The 24923-nt window shown below is 37.8% G+C and overlaps 1 long non-coding RNA gene across 2 annotated transcripts in view; it reads left to right on the top strand.

The window, feature by feature from the left end:
• Positions 1 to 16888, top strand: part of LOC128693461 (uncharacterized) — a 110151-nt gene extending 93263 nt beyond the window's left edge. For both annotated transcript variants that reach the window (XR_011393592.1, XR_011393593.1), the window contains exon 6: positions 13621 to 16888. This is a non-coding gene — a long non-coding RNA (uncharacterized lncRNA). The remainder of the gene's footprint in view (positions 1 to 13620) is intronic.
• The last annotated feature ends 8035 nt before the right edge of the window (positions 16889 to 24923 follow it).

Consider the following 24923-nt stretch of genomic DNA (forward strand, 5'->3'; position numbering starts at 1 on the left):
GCAATGTGGCAGATGTTGCAAGTGTATGGTGTAGGAGGTAGGTTACTGAAAGCAGTGAAGAGTTTTTACGAGGATAGTGAGGCTCAAGTTAGAGTATGTAGGAAAGAGGGAAATTTTTTCCCAGTAAAAGTAGGCCTTAGACAAGGATGTGTGATGTCACCGTGGTTGTTTAATATATTTATAGATGGGGTTGTAAGAGAAGTAAATGCGAGGGTCTTGGCAAGAGGCGTGGAGTTAAAAGATAAAGAATCACACACAAAGTGGGAGTTGTCACAGCTGCTCTTTGCCGATGACACTGTGCTCTTGGGAGATTCTGAAGAGAAGTTGCAGAGATTGGTGGATGAATTTGGTAGGGTGTGCAAAAGAAGAAAATTAAAGGTGAATACAGGAAAGAGTAAGGTTATGAGGATAACAAAAAGATTAGGTGATGAAAGATTGAATATCAGATTGGAGGGAGAGAGTATGGAGGAGGTGAACGTATTCAGATATTTGGGAGTGGACGTGTCAGCGGATGGGTCTATGAAAGATGAGGTGAATCATAGAATTGATGAGGGAAAAAGAGTGAGTGGTGCACTTAGGAGTCTGTGGAGACAAAGAACTTTGTCCTTGGAGGCAAAGAGGGGAATGTATGAGAGTATAGTTTTACCAACGCTCTTATATGGGTGTGAAGCGTGGGTGATGAATGTTGCAGCGAGGAGAAGGCTGGAGGCAGTGGAGATGTCATGTCTGAGGGCAATGTGTGCTGTGAATATAATGCAGAGAATTCGTAGTTTGGAAGTTAGGAGGAGGTGCGGGATTACCAAAACTGTTGTCCAGAGGGCTGAGGAAGGGTTGTTGAGGTGGTTCGGACATGTAGAGAGAATGGAGCGAAACAGAATGACTTCAAGAGTGTATCAGTCTGTAGTGGAAGGAAGGCGGGGTAGGGGTCGGCCTAGGAAGGGTTGGAGGGAGGGGGTAAAGGAGGTTTTGTGTGCGAGGGGCTTGGACTTCCAGCAGGCATGCGTGAGCGTGTTTGATAGGAGTGAATGGAGACAAATGGTTTTTAATACTTGACGTGCTGTTGGAGTGTGAGCAAAGTAACATTTATGAAGGGATTCAGGGAAACCGGCAGGCCGGACTTGAGTCCTGGAGATGGGAAGTACAGTGCCTGCACTCTGAAGGAGGGGTGTTAATGTTGCAGTTTAAAAACTGTAGTGTAAAGCACCCTTCTGGCAAGACAGTGATGGAGTGAATGATGGTGAAAGTTTTTCTTTTTCGGGCCACCCTGCCTTGGTGGGAATCGGCCGGTGTGATAATAAAAAAAATAAATAAATAATAATAGTATAATAATATAATACAATAATAATAATATATGTTTAATAATAATAATACATATATAATAATAATGTACTGCATATAACAATTATAATAGACGGCTTCAAAAGGCCGTCACTAGATGGCAGTGTTTACCACAACAAAGAGGGAGGGGTTGTGGCCACCTCCATCTGTTACATAATGACATATTTTATTCATTCTAGAGTATATATCATGTTTCTATGTTATTGATATTGTTTGTTATGTCATATTAGATGAACTGTGATAGATAAATAAGCCGTATAGATGATATTAGCTAAATTATTCATGAAGTATTTTGCCCGGTCTCCAGACAAATTCTCGTCCACCGCCGACACTGCCCATACCACCACTTGAATGACATATTTTATTCATTTTAGAGTATATATCAGGTTTGTATGTTATTTATATTGTTTATTATGTCGTATTAGATGAAGTGAGATATATAAATAAGCCGTAGAGTTGATATTAGCAAAATTATTGAAGTATACAGAATTCCACTGGAACAGATTAATTGCATTTCAATTAATTTAAATGAAGAAAATTGACTCTGCAAACAAGCAAATCCAGTTGTGAGCAAGGTCATGGAACGGATTAAACTCGCAAGTAGAGGTTCCACTGTATAGGCAACACTTCTGCAAGCGGCAGGAGTCAATGTTGCCGACAGGTGAGCATCCAGTGCCAACTTCACGGTCTTATATCTCGGTAAGTACTGACCCTAAAAATTTTTTTTTATTCCTGTAACATGTAGGAAAAAAAAAATGTAGAAAAATGTGCTCTTCATTTTAAAAGAAAAAAAATGATTTTTTTTTATTTTTCAAAATATTTGGAGCACCACACGAGTGAATGTAGATTTACATTTGGACAGTTTAAGGGTTAATGTAGGGTGAGAGGCGAAAAGTATTTATTTGAAGAAAGTCGTGTGGGAGGTAGGGTAGCCCGCCTGGCCACCCCACCCACTATGTAAACAAACGGACGAAGTGTCTGGTTATGGTTCATAAGCATTCATACAAATATCTTACATTGTGTACAAGTTGTCTCCATAGTGGTACAGTAGAATTTATTTATTTATTTATTTATTTATTTAAAAATTTGAGCACACATACAGAGGTACAAAAAATACAGATAAGAGCAGCATGCTAAAGCCACTTATACTATGCATAGCATTACGGGCTGGCTTAAAATTAACTTAAGATTAACTAAGCAATGATGAAATCAGTGATAAAACTTTAATGTAAACAGATTACTATAAAGCACAAGTGAGTATTACAAAGACAGGTCATATGGTTGTATGCATTGTTGTACATTCAGTAGAATGGAGTATTCTGTTAGGTAGTGTATTTAAAAAATAATAAAGTTAGATTGGGTTTTAGGTTTAACATTTATGTGATATAATTGTGAGAAACATTTAAGATATACAATTTATAAGGTTCAGTTATTCAGTATTTATTTGGTTTTGGGTGAGTAAGTGATCTTTGAGAAGAGACTTGAATTTATAAACAGGTAGTGTTTCTTTTATATTTACAGGTAATGAATTCCAGATTTTAGGGCCTTTTATGTGCATTGAGTTTTTGCATAGTGTGAGATGGACACGAAGAACATCAAAGAGTGATCTGTGCCTTGTGTTATGGTCATGTGTTCTGTTGAGGTTGGCAAGGAGATGTTTGAGGGGAGGGTTAATATCAGAGTTAAGTGTTCTATGTATGTAATAGGTGCAGTAATAAGTATGGATGTTTTGTATGGTGAGTAGGTTTAGTGTATTGAATATTGGTGAAGTGTGCTGCCTATAGTGAGAATTTGTTATCATTCTAACTGCAGCCTTTTGTTGGGTAATTAGTGGTCTGAGATGGTTACTTGTTGTTGAGCCCCATGCACAAATTCCATAGGTGAGATAGGGGTAAATAAGAGAGTGATATAGGGCCAGGAGGGCTGACTGTGGAGCATAGTACCGTATCTTCGATAGAATGCCTACAGTCTTGGAAATTTTCTTAGAAATTTGTTGTATATGTGTATGAAATTTGAGTCTATTATCAAGGTGGATTCCTAAGAATTTTCCCTCTGTTAGCTTTGTGATAGGTGATCCGTTTATCATTATGTTAAGAGGGACATCTGTAGCTCTGTTACCAAACTGAATGAAGTAGGTTTTGTCAATGTTTAGTGTAAGTTTGTTAGTCCTCATCCAGGTAGATATTTTCTGTAATTCGGTATTTACAGTATTGGCTAGTGTGACTGGGCTCGGGTGGGAGAAGACGTATGTAGTGTCATCTGCAAATAGTGTGGGTTTGAGTAATTGCGAAGCATTTGGTAGGTCATTTATGTATAGGAGAAAGAGAAGAGGGCCAAGGACACTTCCCTGTGGGACACCAACTGTAATTGGTTGTGCAGAAGAGTTTGCCCCATTTGCATACACATATTGGCTTCTGTTGCTGAGGTATGACTTGAGGTAGTTGAGGGAGTGCCCTCTTATACCATAGTGTGACAATTTTACGTGGAGCAAGTCATGGTTAACTGTATCAAAAGCTTTACGTAAGTCAATGAAGATCCCCAGTGGGACTTCTTTTTTCTCTATTGCAGTGTATATATGTTCTAGCATGTGTATAATAGCATCATTAGTATTTTTATTAGGCCTGAATCCAAATTGGCAGGGGTTGAGTATGTTTTGGGAGATAAGGTAGGAGTAGATTCGTTTATGAATTAATTTTTCGAAGATTTTTGAGAGAGGGTGTAAGTTGGATATTGGCCTATAGTTATTCAACTCTGTTTGGTCTCCTCCTTTGTGGATCGGGGTGACCCTTGCTATTTTGAGTACTGTAGGGAAGGTGGAGGATTCAATGGATTTGTTAAAGAGTGTTGCAATGATTGGTGATAGCACTTGTGACACTTTTTTGTATATAAAGGGTGGTAAGGTATTTAAATCTCCTGCCTTGTTTTTTAGTGTGTTGATAATAAGGGAGACTTCGTATGGGTTAGTCGGAGCTAGGAACAGTGTGTTCGGGTAGTTGCCGGTGAGGTAGTCATTTGGTGGGGTATCTGAGCTTGGGATTTTATTGGCAAGGTTTTGTCCTATAGTGGAGAAGAAGTCATTGAGTCTGTTTGCTGTTTCTGTTGGTGGGAGTTGGGGTTCATCTGATTTTGCTAATTTTATTTCGCTATTTCGTGATATCTTTTTTGATCCTAGAATTTCTGATAGGGTTTTCCAGGTCTTTTTTATATCACCTCGTAAGTTGGATAATCTGTTCTCATAATACAATTTTTTTGCCCTTCTTATCAGGCTGGTTAGGATTGACGAGTAACGTTTTGTTTGGTCTCTGGTTATGTGACCCATTCTGTACTGTTTTTCATATTGGTGTTTTGTATTTATGGATTTGAATAAATAAAGACCAACACTTCCATTCTCATGTGACATCATTTTAAGAAGGAATGATGCTCTGACAAGTTAGTACAGAATAAATAAACAGCAACACTCCCATTCTCATGCAACACACCATTTTTAGAGTGAATGATATTATTATTATTATTATTATTATTATTATTATTATTATTATTATTATTATTATTATAAAAAAGAAATGCTGAACCCACAAGGGTCGTGAATAGCTATAGATAGAGGGAAGGCATACAAAAGGAATATTTCTCCACAATTACGTAAATGGTGTTTGACTAGAGAAAACGTAATTCTTCCAACACACTTACAAACCTTTTGGTAAACAAATCCATATTTATGTCAGTTTTTATACTTTGGGTGTCTGTATCATGTTTATATGTTATGTAGAGTGTTTTTTTACATAATTTTGAAAAAAATGACATAGTCGGATTAATGGAAATGTCTATATTAACATAATATACGACATTTAATGCCCCCAAGAGATTATATGGCGTCAAGAGTAGAGAGACTCTTAGTGATTTTAATGTGTACCTGCATGCCAGCACAGTGTGTAAGTATATTTAGGTACAGGTACACATAAGTATAATTATCAGAGTACATATAAAATATGGAATAACTTTAAAACACTTGAAATTTTGGAAAATTTCCAGACATAATAGATGTGCTCACGGAAAATGTAAACAAACCAGGTGGGGTGCACTGTATTAGAAAGACTGCTTGCCATATATTAAGCTTTGGTCATAATTTGAAATTGCCATATTAGCGGAATGCCATAAAGTGGGGCCCTACTGTATGTATGTTGCTGTAGAGGAAATTTGTTTAAAAATTAAATTGTCAGCTTCGAGGCATGAGTACCCTAGTGAAAATCATTATTCATGTTTAACCCCTTGACTGTCGCAACCCCAAATCCTGAGGTGTCTCCTGGTGTCACAAACTTTCCGAAAAAATATTATTTTTTCTTATGAAATGGTAGAGAATCTTTTCCTGATTGTATTAACACCAAAAGAACGAAATTTGATGGAAAACTGACAGAATTACGCTCTCATGAAGTTAGCGACCTCGGCGATATTTACGAATCTGCGATTTTGCCTACTATGAGCCCTATTTTCGGCTAATTCCATTGTTCCAGTTGACCTAACTCATAGCTATTTCTTTAGAACTCCATTTTTTCTATCGACTGAGTACAAGAAACTGTCCATTTACCAATTTCAACTACCCAATAATGTGGTCAGAAATTTGCAATTTGGCCAATTTCATGAAAATTAAAATATATGACAATTTCAAAATAGGGTCCAGAATGAACAATGCAGACATTCCTGGCTCTAAGATAACATTTTCTTTGTTCATTAGTCACGTCTCGAGGCCCCTCTGATATTACTCTTGCTTTCTATTTTGAAGTTTTATTCAAACAAAAAATAGAAGATTTACTATCATGCAGACTACTGCAATATTGTAATAATTGCATAAATAATGTCAACCCATTCATGACTGCATATTAAAATGGCTACTTGGACATTTATTGGAAAATGACATCATTTGTTTACTTTTGAACATTGGCAAAAATCAAACATTTCCCCTTTTGAGCTCCATTTCAAGGTTCTTTTCATAGTAAAACCAATGAAATCCCCTCTATTTCTATAATATGTTTCCCATTCTATCAAATGAGACCAAGAAAACGAGAATACAACCATAAATACTATACAAAAATAGACCACAAAGTCGGAATTTTAATTAAAAAAAAACAGCCGGAGTTTTTTTCTTTCTCATGCACTGCGTGCTGCAGGATTTTTTTTATATGGTACACACTGACCACACAGACCCATTCTCTTACATGTGGACCTACCAGCTTTCTCCTGCGTGATTTGAAGCTGCTAGAATTTTTGAGTATATATACGTAAAAAACGGTGGTTCGTAAAACGTATATATACGACCAAAACAGTCAAAGGGTTAAAAGATACATATTCAAAATTATACTTTAGTAAAAATGGGTATGTTTTGGTGTAAATTACCAAGTTACTGAAAATTATAATTCGTAATACTAAAATCCAAGCCAGTTATGCCAATTATTTGCTTTTAATAATAGGATATTGTACTACAGTTGCACATCATGTAACCAAAATCGTTGGAACCAGAAGCTTTCACTTAAACTGGATTTTCCGATTAAGCTGAGAAGCAGCAGAGGCATTGCTGATCATAATTCAGTCCATGCAGTATGCTTAATGCAGGTAGGCACATCAGTCACTTCACAAAACTTCATAAAACTGCACTTAACCTCAAAGCATATACCGATATTGTCATTTACCCAACATTGTACTGCTTCTCTTCCCAGGTATTGGAAATGCTTACTCTGCTGTCTAGTTACAATAGTACCTGCAATGATACTGCTGGATAGTTGGCACCTTTCTCTTCCTCTTTACAGAACATGATTTTTTCTAATGCTCATTGCTTTCTGCATACAACATTAATTTAACATTGTTTTACATTGTTAAATTAACATTGTTTTACAATGTTAAATTTAACCAGTTTTTAGATGCTTTCTATACAAGGTGTAACTGTTAAAACAAGAAGCAAGTAATAGTAAAGCCTAAAACTGGATACACTACAGTGTAGTACAGTCCTCTATTGTATTTATAAAGTTAACCAAAAGATAGGTGACTTTGTAAAACATGCAAGTCGTGTTGACATAAAAGTTAATTAAGGTAATGCATTTAACCCTTTGACTGTTTCCGACGTATAAATACGTCTTACGAGCCAATGTTTCTGACGTATTTATACGCACAAATTCTAGCGGCTTCAAATCGAGCGCCAAAGGCCTGGTAGGCCTACACGGGAGAGAATGGGTCTCAGTGGTCGGTGTGCACCCTGTGAAAAAAATCTGGGACCTAGCGGTGCATTGTGGGAACGCCATGTTGTCAGTCCATTTTCACCATGCCTCTCGGTAAGAAGTTCCTCACTCCTCGGCGGATTGGAGGTCTTTTGTTCCCAAGTGATAGCTCTAACAGCGATGAAAGTGTCAGTGACAGTGAATTCAAGGGTTTTCAAGTGAGTGTTACCGAAAAAAGTGCCCAGGATAACGTAAATAGTGACGAAAACCCAGATGACCCACAACCTTCGACCTCTGGTGCTGTGCCGGCTTGTTCACGTTCACGTTCGCCTGTACCAGGACGAAAGAGGAAACTATTTGGTCGTGTACAACACCCTGATGATAGCAGTGATAGTGATAGTGATAGTGATAGTGATTTCAAGGTCATTGAAAGCAGTTCTAGTGACAGTGAGAGTGAATATTCCCCAGTGAAGCGCCAGTATGTACGACGTAGCATGCGGTCTGGTAGTGTTTCATATGTTGTTCCAAGGGGAAGGAGAAACTCTGGGAGCACATCCCGTGGCCCAACACCACGACCTGATAGTGAAGATGACGATATTGTAACGATGGGTATGAATGGTGACAGTGAGGGAGGAGGCAGTGGTGGTGATAGTGAGGGTGGCACGGCCCATGTGGCACCATCACCGGGCCACGCTACTAGCCACGCGGCTGACTCAGCAGAACAACCAGCCTCACCCTACCCCACACTGCCACAACCTGCACCACCACAACCTGCACAGCCACAACCACGGTACAATATCCAGACCCCACCAGCAGACCGCATCTGGGATTGGCAGGACGGTGACGAGTTTGTTCCCAGTCCCCATGACTTTGATGAAACACAAAGTGGAATAAAGCCATCTTGTCCACTTGGGAACAATGCCAGTGAACTGGACTGCTTTGAGTTATTCTTCGATGAACCCCTGATGGACATCATTGTCAGGGAAACCAACACATACTGTGAATACACCATGGCAAATACAATTCTCTCACCAAAATCACGGCTACACAAGTGGAAGGAGACAACTGTGGCAGAGATGTACCTGTTTTTTGCCACAATAATGCTTATGCCACATGTGTATAAGCACACTGTCACCACATACTGGACAACAGATCGCCTGATTTCAACTCCAGGTTTTAGTGACATTATAGGTGTCAATCGTTTCCTGATACTGTTGCGTATGTTACACTTTTCAGACAAAACCAGGCCTGACAGAAGCGACAGGTTATATAAGATAAGAAATGTGTTTATGTACCTGAAACAAAAGTGCTGCATGTATTTTTATCCCTTCAGGAAGCTTGTTATTGATGAGTCCTTGATTTTATTCAAAGGAAGACTCTCATTCAAGCAATATATACCAAGCAAGAGGAAACGCTTTGGTATAAAGCTATTTGTACTGTGTGATTGCAGAAGTGGTCTTGTTTTAGATATTATTGTGTACACTGGCAGTAATACTTTGAGAGATACCATGAAGTTATTGGGTATCTCTGGTGATGTGGTTCGAACAATGATGGAACCATATCTTGGTAAGGGGCATATGTTATTTACTGATAACTGGTACACAAGCCCCTTACTCAGTGATTTCTTGCGAGTGAACTTGACAGACGTGTGTGGCACAGTGCGTGGTAATCGCAAACATATGCCAAGGTTCGACGCTGGCACTCGCAGAGGTGAGGTGCAAGCCTTTGCTGCCAATGACATCATGGCATTTCGGTGGCATGACAAACGTGATGTCACATTGTTGACATCAGTTCACACAAACGAAATGGTACCCAGTGGCAGGGACAACAGAGAGACCAATGAACCCATTCTAAAGCCTGCAGCTGTCATGGACTACAACCTCAATATGCGCTTAGTGGACAAATGTGACATGCAGATTGGGTTTGCAGACTGTGTACGCAAGAGTTATAAGTGGTATATCAAACTTTTTTTCCATCTTGTTGATATCTCTATGCTAAATGCTTATAACATATACAAGTTGAAGACCAACAAAACACCAAAATATGGTGAATTTTGCCTGTCAGTAATCAGACAAATAATTGCAAAGTACAAAGGAGCAACTCCTGCAATAGACCAGCGCCCACAGACGTCATCTCGTTTGAGGCCTGGTGATCACTACCCCATACAACTGCCTCCTACTACTGCCAAGAAAAATGCTCAGAAGAGGTGTTATGTATGTATGCATACCACAAAACGCCCACAAACACGCAGAGACACTCGTTTTATGTGTGAGGAGTGTGAAGTGCCCCTCTGCATATACCCATGTTTCAAAGAGTTCCACAAGCTGCAGCAGTTCTAGGAACGTGGTTAGTGACTGTACATATGTATATATATTATGGAACAATAGTAATAAACATTGTTTTGTATTGTTTGTTTGTGTAAACAAAGTGTATACACAAACTAATAGTGATAAAGTTTGTTCTGTTATTGTGTTGTAAATAATGAGTGTATATTTGAACAATGCACCTTACATTGGTCTCACAGGCCACATAAGTTACCTGGAAAAGAAAAATATTGAAAAATGCAAGAAACCTTTGAATTAGAGTAAATAAAAGAATACCGGGTGGGCGGCAGTCGCCGCTGTTGCCGTACGCACGTCAATTTCTGCAAACTTTGCGGCTCTATATCTCGGTAAGTACTGATGGCAAAAATTTTTTTTTAGGCTTAAAACACTAGTAAAAATATTCCTAACATTTTCATAAGAAAAAATAATTTTTTTTTTTTTTCGAATATTTGGCGACATAGAATGACAGTTTCAGAGAGGGCCCTGAAACAGTCAAAGGGTTAAGGCAGAGAATTCATAGTTTGGAAGTTAGGAGGAGGTGCGGGATTACCAAAACTGTTGTCCAGAGGGCTGAGGAAGGGTTGTTGAGGTGGTTCGGACATGTAGAGAGAATGGAGCGAAACAGAATGACTTCAAGAGTGTATCAGTCTGTAGTGGAAGGAAGGCGGGGTAGGGGTCGGCCTAGGAAAGGTTGGAGGGAGGGGGTAAAGGAGGTTTTGTGTGCGAGGGGCTTGGACTTCCAGCAGGCATGCGTGAGCGTGTTTGATAGGAGTGAATGGAGACAAATGGTTTTTAATACTTGACGTGCTGTTGGAGTGTGAGCAAAGTAACATTTATGAAGGGGTTCAGGGAAACCGGCAGGCCGGACTTGAGTCCTGGAGATGGGAATTACAGTGCCTGCACTCTAAAGGAGGGGTGTTAATGTTGCAGTTTAAAAACTGTAGTGTAAAGCACCCTTCTGGCAAGACAGTGATGGAGTGAATGATGGTGAAAATTTTTCTTTTTCGGGCCACCCTGCCTTGGTGGGAATCGGCCAGTGTGATAATAAAAAAAAATATTATGTTTTATGAATAACAGTGGCATCAAAATGTACTACTGTATTGAGACTAAGGTGTGGATTACTCTGTTCTTTTTGTTAGATGTTTAATGGTTATTGGTACACGCGATCTGTTAACTCAAGGCGTTAACATAGTTACAAAATTGTGGCAGATTTTCAGTGAACATGCTATGTTGATCAATTTACACAGTGAAGTACATGTAGGAAAAAAATGTGGCACTCGCCAGTTCTTTTCCTCCATCTCGCAGTGAGCTAACGGGTGAGTTGTCCCTCACCTCAGTTTTTATTTGTACACATCCAATACTATACCTCAGCCAAACACCTTCACCATACCCTAGCCTCAACCTGTTCCCTACTGAACACCCAGCAACCTCCACCCACACTTTTCACTCACATCACTTCCCCACAGCATCAAGCTCATGTATCCCCACTTGTACAGCTTCATGCCTCCACCTTAATTATACTTTCACAGCCCACATACCTTAACACACTGTCCACACTCCTAGTCAGCTACCCATCCTCATTACTACCCACACCACTAACTGCACACTCACCCACCCAATCACCCATCATCAGCACCACCACCCTACACTGGGCCACCAACATAACCACACCTTTTACCCACCCCATTTCCCCCACAGCTCAAATCCACGTTGCCTCCACCCACACCATTTCCCCTCAATTTCAAACCTACACCTTACCTATGCTTTCATGGCCCCACAAACCCTAACATGCTGTCCACACACCTAAGCACATAGCCACTCATCACCCTTATTACTGCCTATGCCACCAACTGCACGCTTATGCACCCAATCACCCTTCACCCACACCAGGCCACTGACACTACCACTCACACTATCACACATCTTGTTGCTTCTTGTTTCCATCCCCTTCACCTCCCAGTGCCTACCTCCAGCCCCCCTCACCCCCTTTACTGCTTGGTCTCCACTCCTCATACCAGCAGTCCTCCAATCCCCCCTCACCCCAACTGCTATAGCCCCTCCTGTCTAACCCCCCCCTTCTTTTCCGTGTGCACCCCAGCCACTCTTAACCCCCCTCATTTATAACTCATACAGTTGCAAAGAGTGGGACAACAGAGCAGTAAGGTACCTCTACTTGTTAGCAGAGAAGTGAATGCGGGACTTTTGATGCACATCACTACATCAATTTAAAATTACATTATTATTTTTTACAATTTTGAGACCAAAAATTTGGTTGTTTTTTTTTTTTTGGGGGGGGGGGGGGGGGGGGGGGGGGGGGGGGGGGGGAGGGGGTTGCAAGGAACATAACCCTATTTTTCCCCATATGTTCTAAAGTTCATTTTACATGATTTTTTAATTACATGCCATTTTCAGAAACTTTTGCTTGTCTTGTGTTGAACATACCATGAACTAGCATGACTGAATATTCACTTAATTGTCTTTAGTCTCCTCTATCTCCATGCTAGTCATAATTAGTCAGCTTTCAAGGATAATGTTCATTCAACATTCCATCATTTGTAATCATTTTAGGCATTTTTCATAAATACTTGAGCTGCATGCAATGCCAGTGCTTGCATGGTATTGATATATTCTGATAAAAATTTTTATTACGTTTAATGACTTATAAATAAAAAGAGGCAATAAATGCTGGAGCTTTTCATATTTGCCAAATAACAAATTTGTTATGCATTATAGTTCTCTAATAGTAAATGATACGACACAAAATGGTCGTGCCAAATTCCTTCACGTGGATCAGGATGTGCAGTCGTCCCATTATATATATTTGTTGTTTCCTGTACAGGGTGGTTTAGTGCTTAGTTTTGATTATAATAATATTAAATTTACTGTGCAGTAAACCTGTGATTTAATGGACTAATAAGGGTTTGTTAACTCAAGGGTTTACTAGGATTATAGGTTTTATTAGTTTTCAGATCATGAACATAACTGGCAATGTTCCTCATATTATTTTGAAAGATTACCTACAATACTGTAGTTTTATAGCATATGTATGAAACAAGTTATGAAGTATATTTATTCAGTTGAAGTTATTGACTGCCAATAAAGGAAGATGATTCGATTTAATTGCTTGAGCTAAACTTAAATTGATGTTACCAGTATATAAGACATTAAAATACAGGAATATAAAACAGCAATGCACATATAATGAGCCAACTTGAGATGCAGTGTACTGTTTGCATCTTACACTGCACAAAAATTTGAGGATTCATACCATATCAGGGTCCCGCAGGCATGTGTTTAAGCGTATGAGATAATTGTCGTGAAAATAATAATTGAATTAATCCTGTTAAAGGTGCAGGATTAGAAACTAGTTTGGAAGAAAATTTTTTAATATTGTACTGTTCATAATTTTGATTGAACAGTATTTAGTTTTTAATTATTTTATGAATACAGTACTGTACCCTCATTGATTAACGACTTTTTTTTAACTCTATAGTATTATGAATAGAGTATACTGTTTGGGAAATAATAATTTGAATTATTTAATAATTTTTTTTAGATTTTAGTTTAGTAAAGATTGAAACCTATTGCAGGTGCGTGTGTGTATGGTGAAGTGCACTACAGTACAAAAGTGTAAACTAGCCCAGCACTGTATGTTTTAGTGTAATGACTTCTTACTTTGTAATTGGAATACTACAGACTTAAATTAATAGTACATGTATGTGTATGTGTTAAGCAATATTTTCCCTGTATTGCAGGAATATGTGCGTGAACATCAGAAGGATGACTACTTGTGCCATCCAACTAGGAACCCCAGGGCCAACCCTTTCCGAGAGAAGAGCATTTGCCACATTCTCTAAACTTTGCCTTCCTTCAATTGTATTTTTTATAGTTCACTATTTCTTAATAAATAGAATGCCTCTACTATATTAACAGAAATCAGTTTTACTTAGATTTTTACTAAAATTTAAAGGATAGATAATAGTCATTGAACTTATTTTTCATTATTAATTTTGGTAATGGATTTGTAATGCATTTGTAGTTAGCATACTTTTTATTTGATGTTTACCAAGAACAGAACAGAACAACAAATAAGTGAAAAGGGTGGTTTGAATTTTTAAGCCTTAATTTTGCCTAAGATAGTAATAATTATAAAAATATTTGTAGCATTGTAATATCTATTGTCTTATGAGTATATTAACAAATACTTCACATCAGTTCAAACTTATTCTTTATATTAATTATGGGATTATTATTATTATTATTTATTATTATTGTATAAGAAAAGATGTAAATTGCTTTAATACCATAAACCTTAAAGCTGTTAAAATATAAAGTCAGGAAAATAATTCTACAGCTAATTATATCAACATTTATACATTACTTCGTAATACACACCAGCAACAAATGTGTCTTTTGAATTTTTTTCTATAAATTCACATAAATATTTAAATAAGGTGTTCTTGAGAGGAAAAATATGAATGTGGATTTTAGTATTGTATTTTTTTGCATAAGGCTTGTATGTTATTTTTAAAATTGCTATAAAAATGGGGGAGAAACTCTCCTTAAAATTTTAAGGTCTCAAGTTTGTGAAAGAGTGTATTTAAATGAAGATTTAATTAGACTGGGCTGGCCCAAGTGTTGGAAACCTGTTGACCTATTAATTAATTTGTACCATGCATAGAATAGTTCTTAGACTTTTCACATTTTTAGTACTCTTCAGACAGCAGGTTTAATCCATTGTAATAATGTATAAGTTTCCTTTGATTTTTTTCAGCAGTTAAAATAGCTAGAAATATTTTTGCCTGCATGATTTAATTTGTTTTACAATTACACCATGAGGATGTTGCTGTGAAAAATATGCTTTATGCCTCATTCATAGCAATACCAAATTATATTGCTAGGGGAGGAATTTCCTCAAACGTGCATCTTCCTTTGTCTTGGACCTAGCACCATCAGATCTGATGCTGCTATGCAAGGAATCTCTTCCCGTGTCTGGTACTTAGCAACATCAGCTGGTGTTGCTATGTGAGGATTCTCTTCATATGTTTTTATTTTTTTTCAGCAATATTTTTTAGGATTCATCTGAATGGTTGAATTTGTCTCAAAAACTTTTAAAACAGAATATTGTTACATAAAACTCAGATGTGTCTTGTATTTACTTTTTTAGTTTCTGAACATGACTTTGTGTGTGTAATTTGAGGAAACTTGTTTCAATAAATGTTTATAATTGTTACCTTTTTCCCAAACTGATCATAGTATAAACCTCAGAGATATGAGCTACATTGACTTGACTGCTCTTTGTATTATTTTAAATTAATAATGAGATTATACTGGATTTAAAATTTATTTAAGATTTTGTGTACAATATCAATACATAGACTTTAATTTTGGGATAAATACTAATTAAAGAAATACATTAAAAATACTTAATACCTGAAGTTGTATCATATATATTACATTGCAACTACGATGTGTAACATATGGCATGTTGTTATATTAACTGTGTCATAGTATGAGCTGATTTTTATGTACACCTTTATTCATTGTTGCCACCTGATGTATAGTGAAAGAAAATCATGAGCACTACAATACTATGAGTACTTTATTTTTAATATTTATTTGTTGAAGATCCATTTAATCAGTCAACTCAGATTTCATTTGATAATTTTATTATACATTATATTTCTTGTCAGTATGTTGTCTTAGAAAATTAAGTTTAAATTTAGATAATTATAGTTATGATTAACATACCATACTATGCAAAACAATCACTGTGAAAGAATAGAGAAATTCCAAGCGCTTTCGTGACTACTCACATTATCATGGTTCCTTGATAATGTGAGTAGTCACGAAAGCGCTTGGAATTTCTCTATTCTTTCACAGTGGTTGTTTTGCATATTCTGAAATCACCTGTTTACTGTGATCTTATTGCATATCATACTATGTATGGTATGTTGCATTTTGAAAAATGTATGGTATGTTTGTTGAAGCAGTTGCAAGTGAATCATCAACTCTCTAAATTATGGTGCAAAGTATAAACGAGCTTAACAAAGCCATTACATTGATGAAAGTGATATGTGGCAGTGCTTTAAGTCTTCTGAGATATTGAGATCAACAAAATTTAAAATTTAGATATTTATTTGCAAGAAATTATTACATATGTAATGTAGGCATAATGTACACAGCATTATGAAGCCTGTGTTATAATCACCTTCATCTGACCCAACCAGTTAAGTATTATTATTATTATTATTATTATACATTCTTATGACCTATTACTAAATTTGATTAAACTAGTATTTTAACCATGTCTTCATAGGTGAATTGCAATTTTAAACAATGAAAAACTGGATTTGAAAATTACATTTTTGTGTTAAACAGCTTTAGGTTATTAACAGATTTATACCTTACTGCATTGATATGTGATTAATGTTAACAATTGTAATTTTTTTTATATTATAATACTATTACACTTAATGGTAGCTACAGCGAGTGAGTGGTTAACGGTAGCTACCAGAATGTGAGATGCTAATGCAGCTACTTGCATGTGATATGCTAATAGATGGTGTAAATATGTAAAAGTATTTATATAGGCTAGAAACAAAGTATATATATTAGAGACATGATTTGGAATGTTTCTGATATTGAATGAAGGGCAGAAAGTGTAAGAAATTTGTAATGGTATGACAGGTAATACAGCAGTGAATCACCAGGGTTGAAATTAATGAGAACCACACCAGTACTGTAGGATAATAATAGCTATTAAAAACTATTTATAGTATTATTATTATTATGTCAGTGCTCTTCAGTGGACAATGTTTTGTAACATTGTTAAAGTAACTTTGAAATATAAGTCTCTTCAATTTTATTCATAGGCAGACTAGTACTGGAATTCATATCACTGTAGTTTTGCTGCAATCTTACAATATAATTGTGTAATTAAGAAACATTATAAGGTGGCTGAAGTACTGTACTTTGACACACAATACTGCATACTGGTTTGAATTAAAGGATTCCATTGAATATTTTGTATTTTGACCTTTTTTACTAAAAAGTAGTTTTTCTAGGATGTATCCCCTTTGAGTAGTAGTCTTATTCTTTGTTGAGGAAAGGAGTGATTCTATCCTCCCCTTTCTTGGATAAAACCTGATTGTCTCCCATTCTCCATGTGCTGTATGAGCTCAACAGGTTGAACACATCCTCTTGATTATAAAAATGAATTCTCAAAAGATGTTATGGGTTTCATTGACTGGGACTTTCTATACCAGTGCAGCTGCAGAAACTGCTGCCCTTATTTGCTATACGTGGACACTCATCAAAATGGATTTCCACGTGTAGCAACTTAAATCAGTTGGCTAATTTTTTATATAGTAAATTTGATCTTGTAGGGAGTGCTGTTTTGGGTCCTGTGGTTGCTTGAAGGCCTAATAGTTTCTTCAGTATCTACTGGGAATGACCCTACTGGGTTTAGTACTTGGTTTTGATTATAATCTACTGGGAATAAGAATGAAATTTAAAATTTAATTCAAGGAAAGCACTAAACCCATCAAGGTCATATAGCACCTGGGAATGAAAGGCATAGAATTCTGGTCTGATCCATGGAATGGGAGGAAAAGTCCAGTTCCTTGAATCAAGTGCCTCAATGGGACCTTCCTTGAGGGGGATTGATGATGGAAAAAAAATTAAATTTGGCATTTGCTTTGGTGCTTCACTGTGAAGCACCATCTTTTATTATGATATGAACATTAAAATGCAGGTCAATTCAAAGGCTCGCCTGGTTGTCAAAAGGCTATTTGAGATAAAGAGGGCAAATTCATTTTTGGTAGGGGAATTAGTCTTTGTTGATGCCTTGGACTGTGTTGGTTGGGACTTCTCTTGCCAATGTGGACACGTCCTATAAACTTAACTAAAAACTAAACGCTACCCTGTGTGTTTGACATGTAAGGAGACCTGTACACTCTTGACATCTATCTGCTTCCCAGGATTTTAAATCTGCCACTGCAGCCTCCTCAAGGGAGGTGTCTTGATGTCATTAAGGGGCTTTTAATCCAAGGAACTGAACTTTTCCATGGGTCAAACCTGACTCCCATACCTCAGGTACTATGACCCTTATGGGTTTAGTACTTTCTCAGGATGATAATAGTAAAAATCAATAATGCCCCTGGAGCTGCTGCCCTTTGGTATGCAATGCACTTGTTTGGTGAGTAGATAGAGGTAAAAGAGGAAGATTGGAGTTAAACCTACTACCTGAATCCATCTGCTGGCCATGGATCACCCACTTTGCTGTCTGCTGGTGGGCAGTGGCGGCTCGTAGCTAAAATTAGTAGAGGTGCTGCTTCAGAAATTTTTTATCCATTGTTTTAATATTGTGTAAAACAAAAGCATATAAAAAGAAAATTTATACATAAGCTTGATAAAATCATAAAAAATATTTTTACTTATATAAATTGTTACAGTTCAAGCTTGATTCTTTCATTTTAAAACGAAATCCATTCTTCTTCTTCTACTTTGTGCAAAAAGATTAATAATTTTCTCCTTGATCTCTTGATGACTGTTGAGGAAATTTTTCTCCATTGAAATCACTGCAAGTGCTTTCAGGATTCATAGTGCTCCTTAAAAAAACTTTTTATTCTTTTCAGTGTTGAAAAGCAGCATTCTGGCTCTGATGTGGTCATGGAAATTGTCAAGAGGGTTTTTAGCAGTTTCATAATTTCACAAAGAACATTATCTAGATTATTTTCCAAGATAAATTTCAGCAGCTCAATTAATTTGCAATATTCATGTATATCGGATCTACAATAGAATACTTTTAGCTCAGTTTCAAGCTTTTCTTTGTCAATCATGGGATATACTTCAGTGGTCAGTACTATCTCTTCTGTAGGCAGTTCATTCTTGAAACTCATGAAGCTTTTCTTGTTGAACAATTTAGCAGCTACTAAGTGTTTAGTGGAAGAATATCTGTCCATTATATCAACACACATACAGTCACACACTTAGCTTCTGTCATTGATAATCATCTAATTCTACACTTTTATCACATTCAAGAATATGGTATGTGGTTTTTAAGCACAACACACGTCGCTGAGTCAAAAAGAAACACTACCTTACACTTGCACAACAGCGTCAGCACTGCATCAGCAACAGTGCTCTCTACCTAGTGTGCAGTGTCTTATTTCGGACATGTGCACATGCACACAACAGCCAAACACTGAGTCGCTGAAACTGTGAAGCACAGAGTTTCATTCAAGGATCTTTGTAATTTTTTCATGTACTAGGGGATGGCTACTGACATTGAACTTAAGGATTATATAATGTACACATATACAGAAAAAATTAAAGAAAAAAAGACTCATATTGAATGTTATCAATAATATCAAGTGAAAATAGGGGGGTGCTGCAGTTACGCAGTACCTATATATGAGCCGCCACTGCTGGTGGGTCATGTGCAGGTCTACTCTTGATGCAAGGAACTGAACCTGTCCAACTCTGAATCAAATCTGATTGCTTTCTATTCCCCTAAGTGCTGCCTAAACTTGCAGTTCATGGATTTAGTTCAGGGTCCACTTTGTGGATCATAAGCCTATCATAATTGAATTTGCAGTACTGGGTGAGCTGGGTTGGTGCTTGGCCTGCTGGCTGGGTTTAGCACTTAGTTTTGATTATAATACAGCCTCTTGTCACTTAGCGATCTGCATACTCGTTTGCTGACCACTCGGACTTACGGCCAGCTCTCCAACCAATATGCAAACCTAAATAATATACATGTATATAAGAGCTGATTTCCTCTATTCTGTTTATTATAGCACACACTAAACTACTATTTAAACATTTAAAAATATACCAGAAATTTTATAAATGGTGCAAAGGTGATATTAAAACAATATCAAAAGTTGGCTGACACAAACCCACTACCAGCATAGTATGCTCCTAGCTGACCAATTCGCTTACTGACCTGTTCTTAGGAATGGAACCCCATTGTTAGGTGAGGAGAGGCTGCAATAATAATTGGCCTGCTGTCAGTTTGTGAAGCTTTGCATTTGGGCAGGAGGGTAAACATCCTTTAGACCCTGAATTATTTCATGGCTAGTCCATAGCTTCAAGCTTTCATAATTGGTGCATACTAATTAGAGGGAAGGTTGGATTATTACTGCACTGTGTAGTTACCAATCTGCCAATTTTATACATGCATACAAAGCAGTGGTTAACGTAACACCAGAACGTCTCTTCGGCTTGGCTCCAAGCTTTCAGCACAGGGATATCTAGCTTAAAAAATGTACATTTTTGCTCCTGAGGTCTGTAGGTGTCAATTTTACCATACATTTTTCCTTGGAGGTAACTGAAGATGCCTCATTTGATTGGCTTCAAACTTTCAATACTGGTGCATTTTCCTCAAAGGGCAATTCAATGTCAGTACGGAGTGTAGGTCCCAACTTGCCAGTTTTATTAAACTGGAATATTGGCTTCAGTGTGATAAATGGAGAATGCTTCTACTGACTAGCTTTGAACCTTCAGTGCTGATGTGTGCTATTCAGAGGGAGATAAGAATTATTGTAATACATTTCCTTGTCCTCTTAAGAATGTTGATCTACAGCTCCTGGGGCTTTTTGAGGATGCTAAGCTATAAATGTTAGATCCTTCAAGGGAGGTACTCTGATGCCAATGAGAAGCTCCTGATCCAAGGAACTCGATTTATTCTCACCTTCCTTAAATTTAACCTGAATGTCTCCCAATCCTCAGACACTGTATGACCCATAGAGGTTTAGTGTGTCCCCCCTGATTAAAATAAAATAAATACAGGTCCTATATTTCTTTAATGTGTTGAGGTAAAATTCCTCTTGAAGGTGTTTTTATTTTTATAATTAAATTCATGGGGGAACTTGCTAAACTTGTAGTAGTCACACACCACCTGGAGGAATGGGAGGCACTCAGGATTGATCTTAGGATAGGGAAGATAGTATCTAATTACTTGTATCATGAACCCTCTCACCTGCCTCAATGGCATCAAGGCACCCTCCTTGAAGGGTCTTCAAGAATATTGATCTCCAGTTCTGAAATTTCTTTGGAGGTTTGAGCTATAGTTCTTAAAGTCTCCAGATAGCTTAGCTGCATTTCATCTGCCTCTTGAGGGTTTGGTGATTTAACTTCTACTATGCCTCCATAGGTATACCTGGAGAGGGTCTGAGACCAGGCCTCATGGTGGATCAGGGTCTGATCAACCAGGCTGTTACTGCTGGCCGCATGCAAACTGACATATGAACCACAGCCTGGCTGGTCAGGTGCTGACTATGTGCCTGTCCAGTGCCTTCAAGACAGCCAGGGGTCTATTGGTAATCCCCTTTATGTATGCTGGGAGGCAGTTGAACAGTCTTGGGCTCCTGACACTTATTGTGTTGTTTCTCAGTGTACTCGTGGCACCCCTGCTTTTCATCGGGGAAATGTTGCATCTCCTGCCATGTCTTTTGCTTTCATGGGGAGTGATTTTCGTGTGCAAGTTTGGTATTAATCCGTCTAGGATTTTCCAAGTGTACATTATCATGTATCTCTCTCGCTTGCATTCCAGGGAATACTAATCAAGGGCCTTCAACCATTCCCAGTAATTTAGGTGCTTTATCGTCCTTATGTGTGCTGTAAAAGTTCTTTGTACTCTCCAGGTCAGCAATTTTGCCTGCCTTGCAGGGGGCAGTTAGTGTACAGCAGTATTCCAGCCTAGAGAGAACAAGCGACTTGAAGAGAATCATGGGCTTGGCATCCTTAGTTTTGAAGGTTCTCATTATTCATCCTATCATTTTCCTAGCAGATGCAGTAGATACATTGTTGTGGTCTTTGAAGACAAGATCCTCTGACATTATCACTCCCAGCAGGTCCTGGGGTTATGAAGTTATGGGATGTGGGGATACGTACCTTTCTTGGATCGCACAGTGACTTAAATACATTTAGTTTAAGCCCGATTGAAATACGTAATATTTTTTTTTACAATCCTATGCACTAACATATTCCCTGGGATATCAGACTAACTGGAGAAAGTCCCATTAAGATCAGTCTAATGGTTTTCATAATATAAGAGGAAAACTCCGTGAGAACTAGTCTATAGCTTTCAGGTGTCTATTAAAGAAACTTAACAGAAATCACCGTGATGAAAGCAGAAATGCCTATGTTATGGGCAAAACAGTTTAAATGTGATGCACAGCTAATTGTGTTCCACAATTAGCTGTGCATCCCTAGCTATATAGAGGGGGCAGGGGCACCTGTGAACAGGTGGTTAAGAGAGAGGTGTGTGTGTGTGTCTGATTATTGATAGATTCATCTCAGTGACAAAACCTGTTGATGGAGAAGGTCAAACAACCATGTCCCACCAAACCCTGCAAAATTTATTTCTTGTCTGTAGACCCCCACCAGGCCCACCACTACTCAAGAACACGACTCGCGAAATCGTAATGACACGATTGCAAACAAACCATGCCACGCTAGCTGGAGATTCGTCTGTAAAAACTTGCATTTGTGGTCACAGTTGTGCCTATGCTAACTTTCCTATGGTGTAGAAATATACCTAGTTGGGCGAATCTTATTGTGGCTAGCTGGTTCAGTGGCTAACGCGACGGTCTGGAGTTTTGAGACTCTCTGACCGCGGGTTCAAATCCTGCCCGTGGTATGGTTTCTCAAGAACATATCTATGTACAATACTACTTGTGGCTCACGAAGGCATTGCAAGGCAAAAGTCTACTACAGTAGCCTTCCCCTCAGCATCTACCTACTCATTTCCTTAGACAGTAACATGGTCTGGATACCAACAATGTTCCATAGCTTTGTGGTAAGCATGGAGATGGGCTAACCACTCCTGGATCTCTTGAACACAGGGTAGACAGCTTATTGGATCAGAGCAAGCAGAGCACATTGGAATTCTGAGTAAAACAGTGAGCCAAGATTCAACTGAGTCAGCTATCAGAACAAAAGGAGAAGACTGCATGCAGCTCTGCAGTGAACGTAAGGAAACTGCTTGTTAACAGCACAACAGGCTTCACCAGCGATCAGAGCAAAGCCAACACCACCCTTGCTCTTTGATCTGTCAGCAAAGAGCAACTTATTTTATATTATTACAGTGAAGAATTGGTCATAGTACCATAGCCTGAACAATTCACTGTTTGGTTGCAGCTCTAATTTTTGAAGCTTTTCAGGATTTTCAGCTACAGCACAGGATAAACATAGCAAGATTCTAAACTACAGTTACTAGGCATCTTTAGTGTGTATGCAGTAGCTAAAAACTTTGGGCCTCTTTAAGGTTTGTAGATGAATGGTATTGATCTCAAGCTCCTGGACTTCTTGGTCAGACTGAGTTATAGCTCCTAGCCATCCTAGGTATGTTGAGGGGAGCTAAGCTGCAACTCCACTGACTACTGAAGGGTTTGAGTATCATTTGGCCTCTTGCCTGGGGCCAAGGGAATAAAAGATACACAATTCACAAAGCCAAATTTGTATTTGTACTATATGACTAACACACATGCAGGGCTGGCTTAAGGGGTGAGTCAACGTGGCACTGGCTCAGGGTGCACAAGTTAAAGGGTGCCAAAAATCAAAGGAGTAAGAGATAAAAAAAAAAACATTGCTATTAATCATAAGGAAACAAGTGAATTCTACAAAGAAAATTGGGAGGAAAGAGGTGTTGGAGAAAAGGTGAGGAAGTACAGAGATGCAAGAGGAAAGGTGTAGGAGAAAGGTATGGCTGCAGTGAATGAAATAAACAATAAAATCATATAAAATGGTTTTTATCTTAAAAACCTTTACATAAATAAAGGGACAGGTGCAGGTGTCAAAAGAAAAATTGGCTTAAGTTGCTACAACTCTCTGTGCCGACCTTGCATGTGGGACACAAACATTAAAACATATAAATTAAAAAAAAAAACTAAATTTTATTTTTAATTCGTCAAACCCAAATACAAATACATAAGCAATGTTTATTATTGTATGAGAGTTGATAATTAAAACAGGTAAAGAAACTAATAAACTTAAATTATGCAAAAAAGGCAAATAAAAAATAAATAGACATAAATATTATATAAGCAAAACACATTACAAACTTAGAAATATAACAAAGAAGTTGTGATGGATTTAATAAATAGTGCATAAACAACAGACAGTGAACCATCATAATATTTTTTGTTAGTTTTTTTTTGTGTAGACTGGGTGACAGGTAGTGATTCATTAACAATTAAGACCCTGAAACATAGTCTAATAAAGCATAAAGCTTCGGGCCAGAATCTCATTTTTTTTATATATGAAGATATTACATGTTGCTACGTTTGTTTTTGTCTTAGGATATTCGTATCTTATTCTTAGCTTTGTAGTACAGCATTTCTGAGGAACTGTGTCTCACAGCTCGACTACTAGTGCATTTAGCTCACACACTGAGGTTCGTGGTTCGATCCCCGGTATGGATGGAAAACATTAGGACGTGTTTCCTTTAGACACCTGCTGTCCATGTTCACCTATCAGTAAAATAGGTACCTGGGTGTTAGTCGATTGGTGTGGGTCGCATCCTGAGACAAAACTGACCTAATTTGCCCGAAATGCGCTATATAAACGACTTTCTATATAGTAATATGTCACTGATGTCAGCTAGGCTTGTATACCTTGTACATGTACTTGTAGAAATAAATATTACTATTATTATTGTGACTTCCGAAATGCCTAGGCATGCTAGTAGCCTTCTTTATAATTAATATTTTATAATATGTAAACTACACATTGTAAGCTTTGCAAGGAAATAAATATTTTAATTTTCTGTAATCCCGTTTTTTTACGCTGCCGCTCACAGGACGAGCTGCGTCGCATAATAAACTACCTGCTCAGGTAACTCAATGAAAATAAGTCACTTGCCTGACCTTTTTTGAGTTATCCTAGATAATGTACACTATGTATGATAATTGTACTTATGTGTACCTGTGCCTAAATAAACTTAAACCTCGCGCCCAATCAGTGGCGCTGCATTTGTTATAGATGGGGTTTATAGGGCCACTGAGTCTACGCCGTATAGAGTCCTGCCTTCAGGTGCCCGGAAAAAGAA

This window comes from Cherax quadricarinatus, chromosome 57 (genome assembly GCF_038502225.1).
Source record: "Cherax quadricarinatus isolate ZL_2023a chromosome 57, ASM3850222v1, whole genome shotgun sequence".
Taxonomy (NCBI): domain Eukaryota; kingdom Metazoa; phylum Arthropoda; class Malacostraca; order Decapoda; family Parastacidae; genus Cherax; species Cherax quadricarinatus.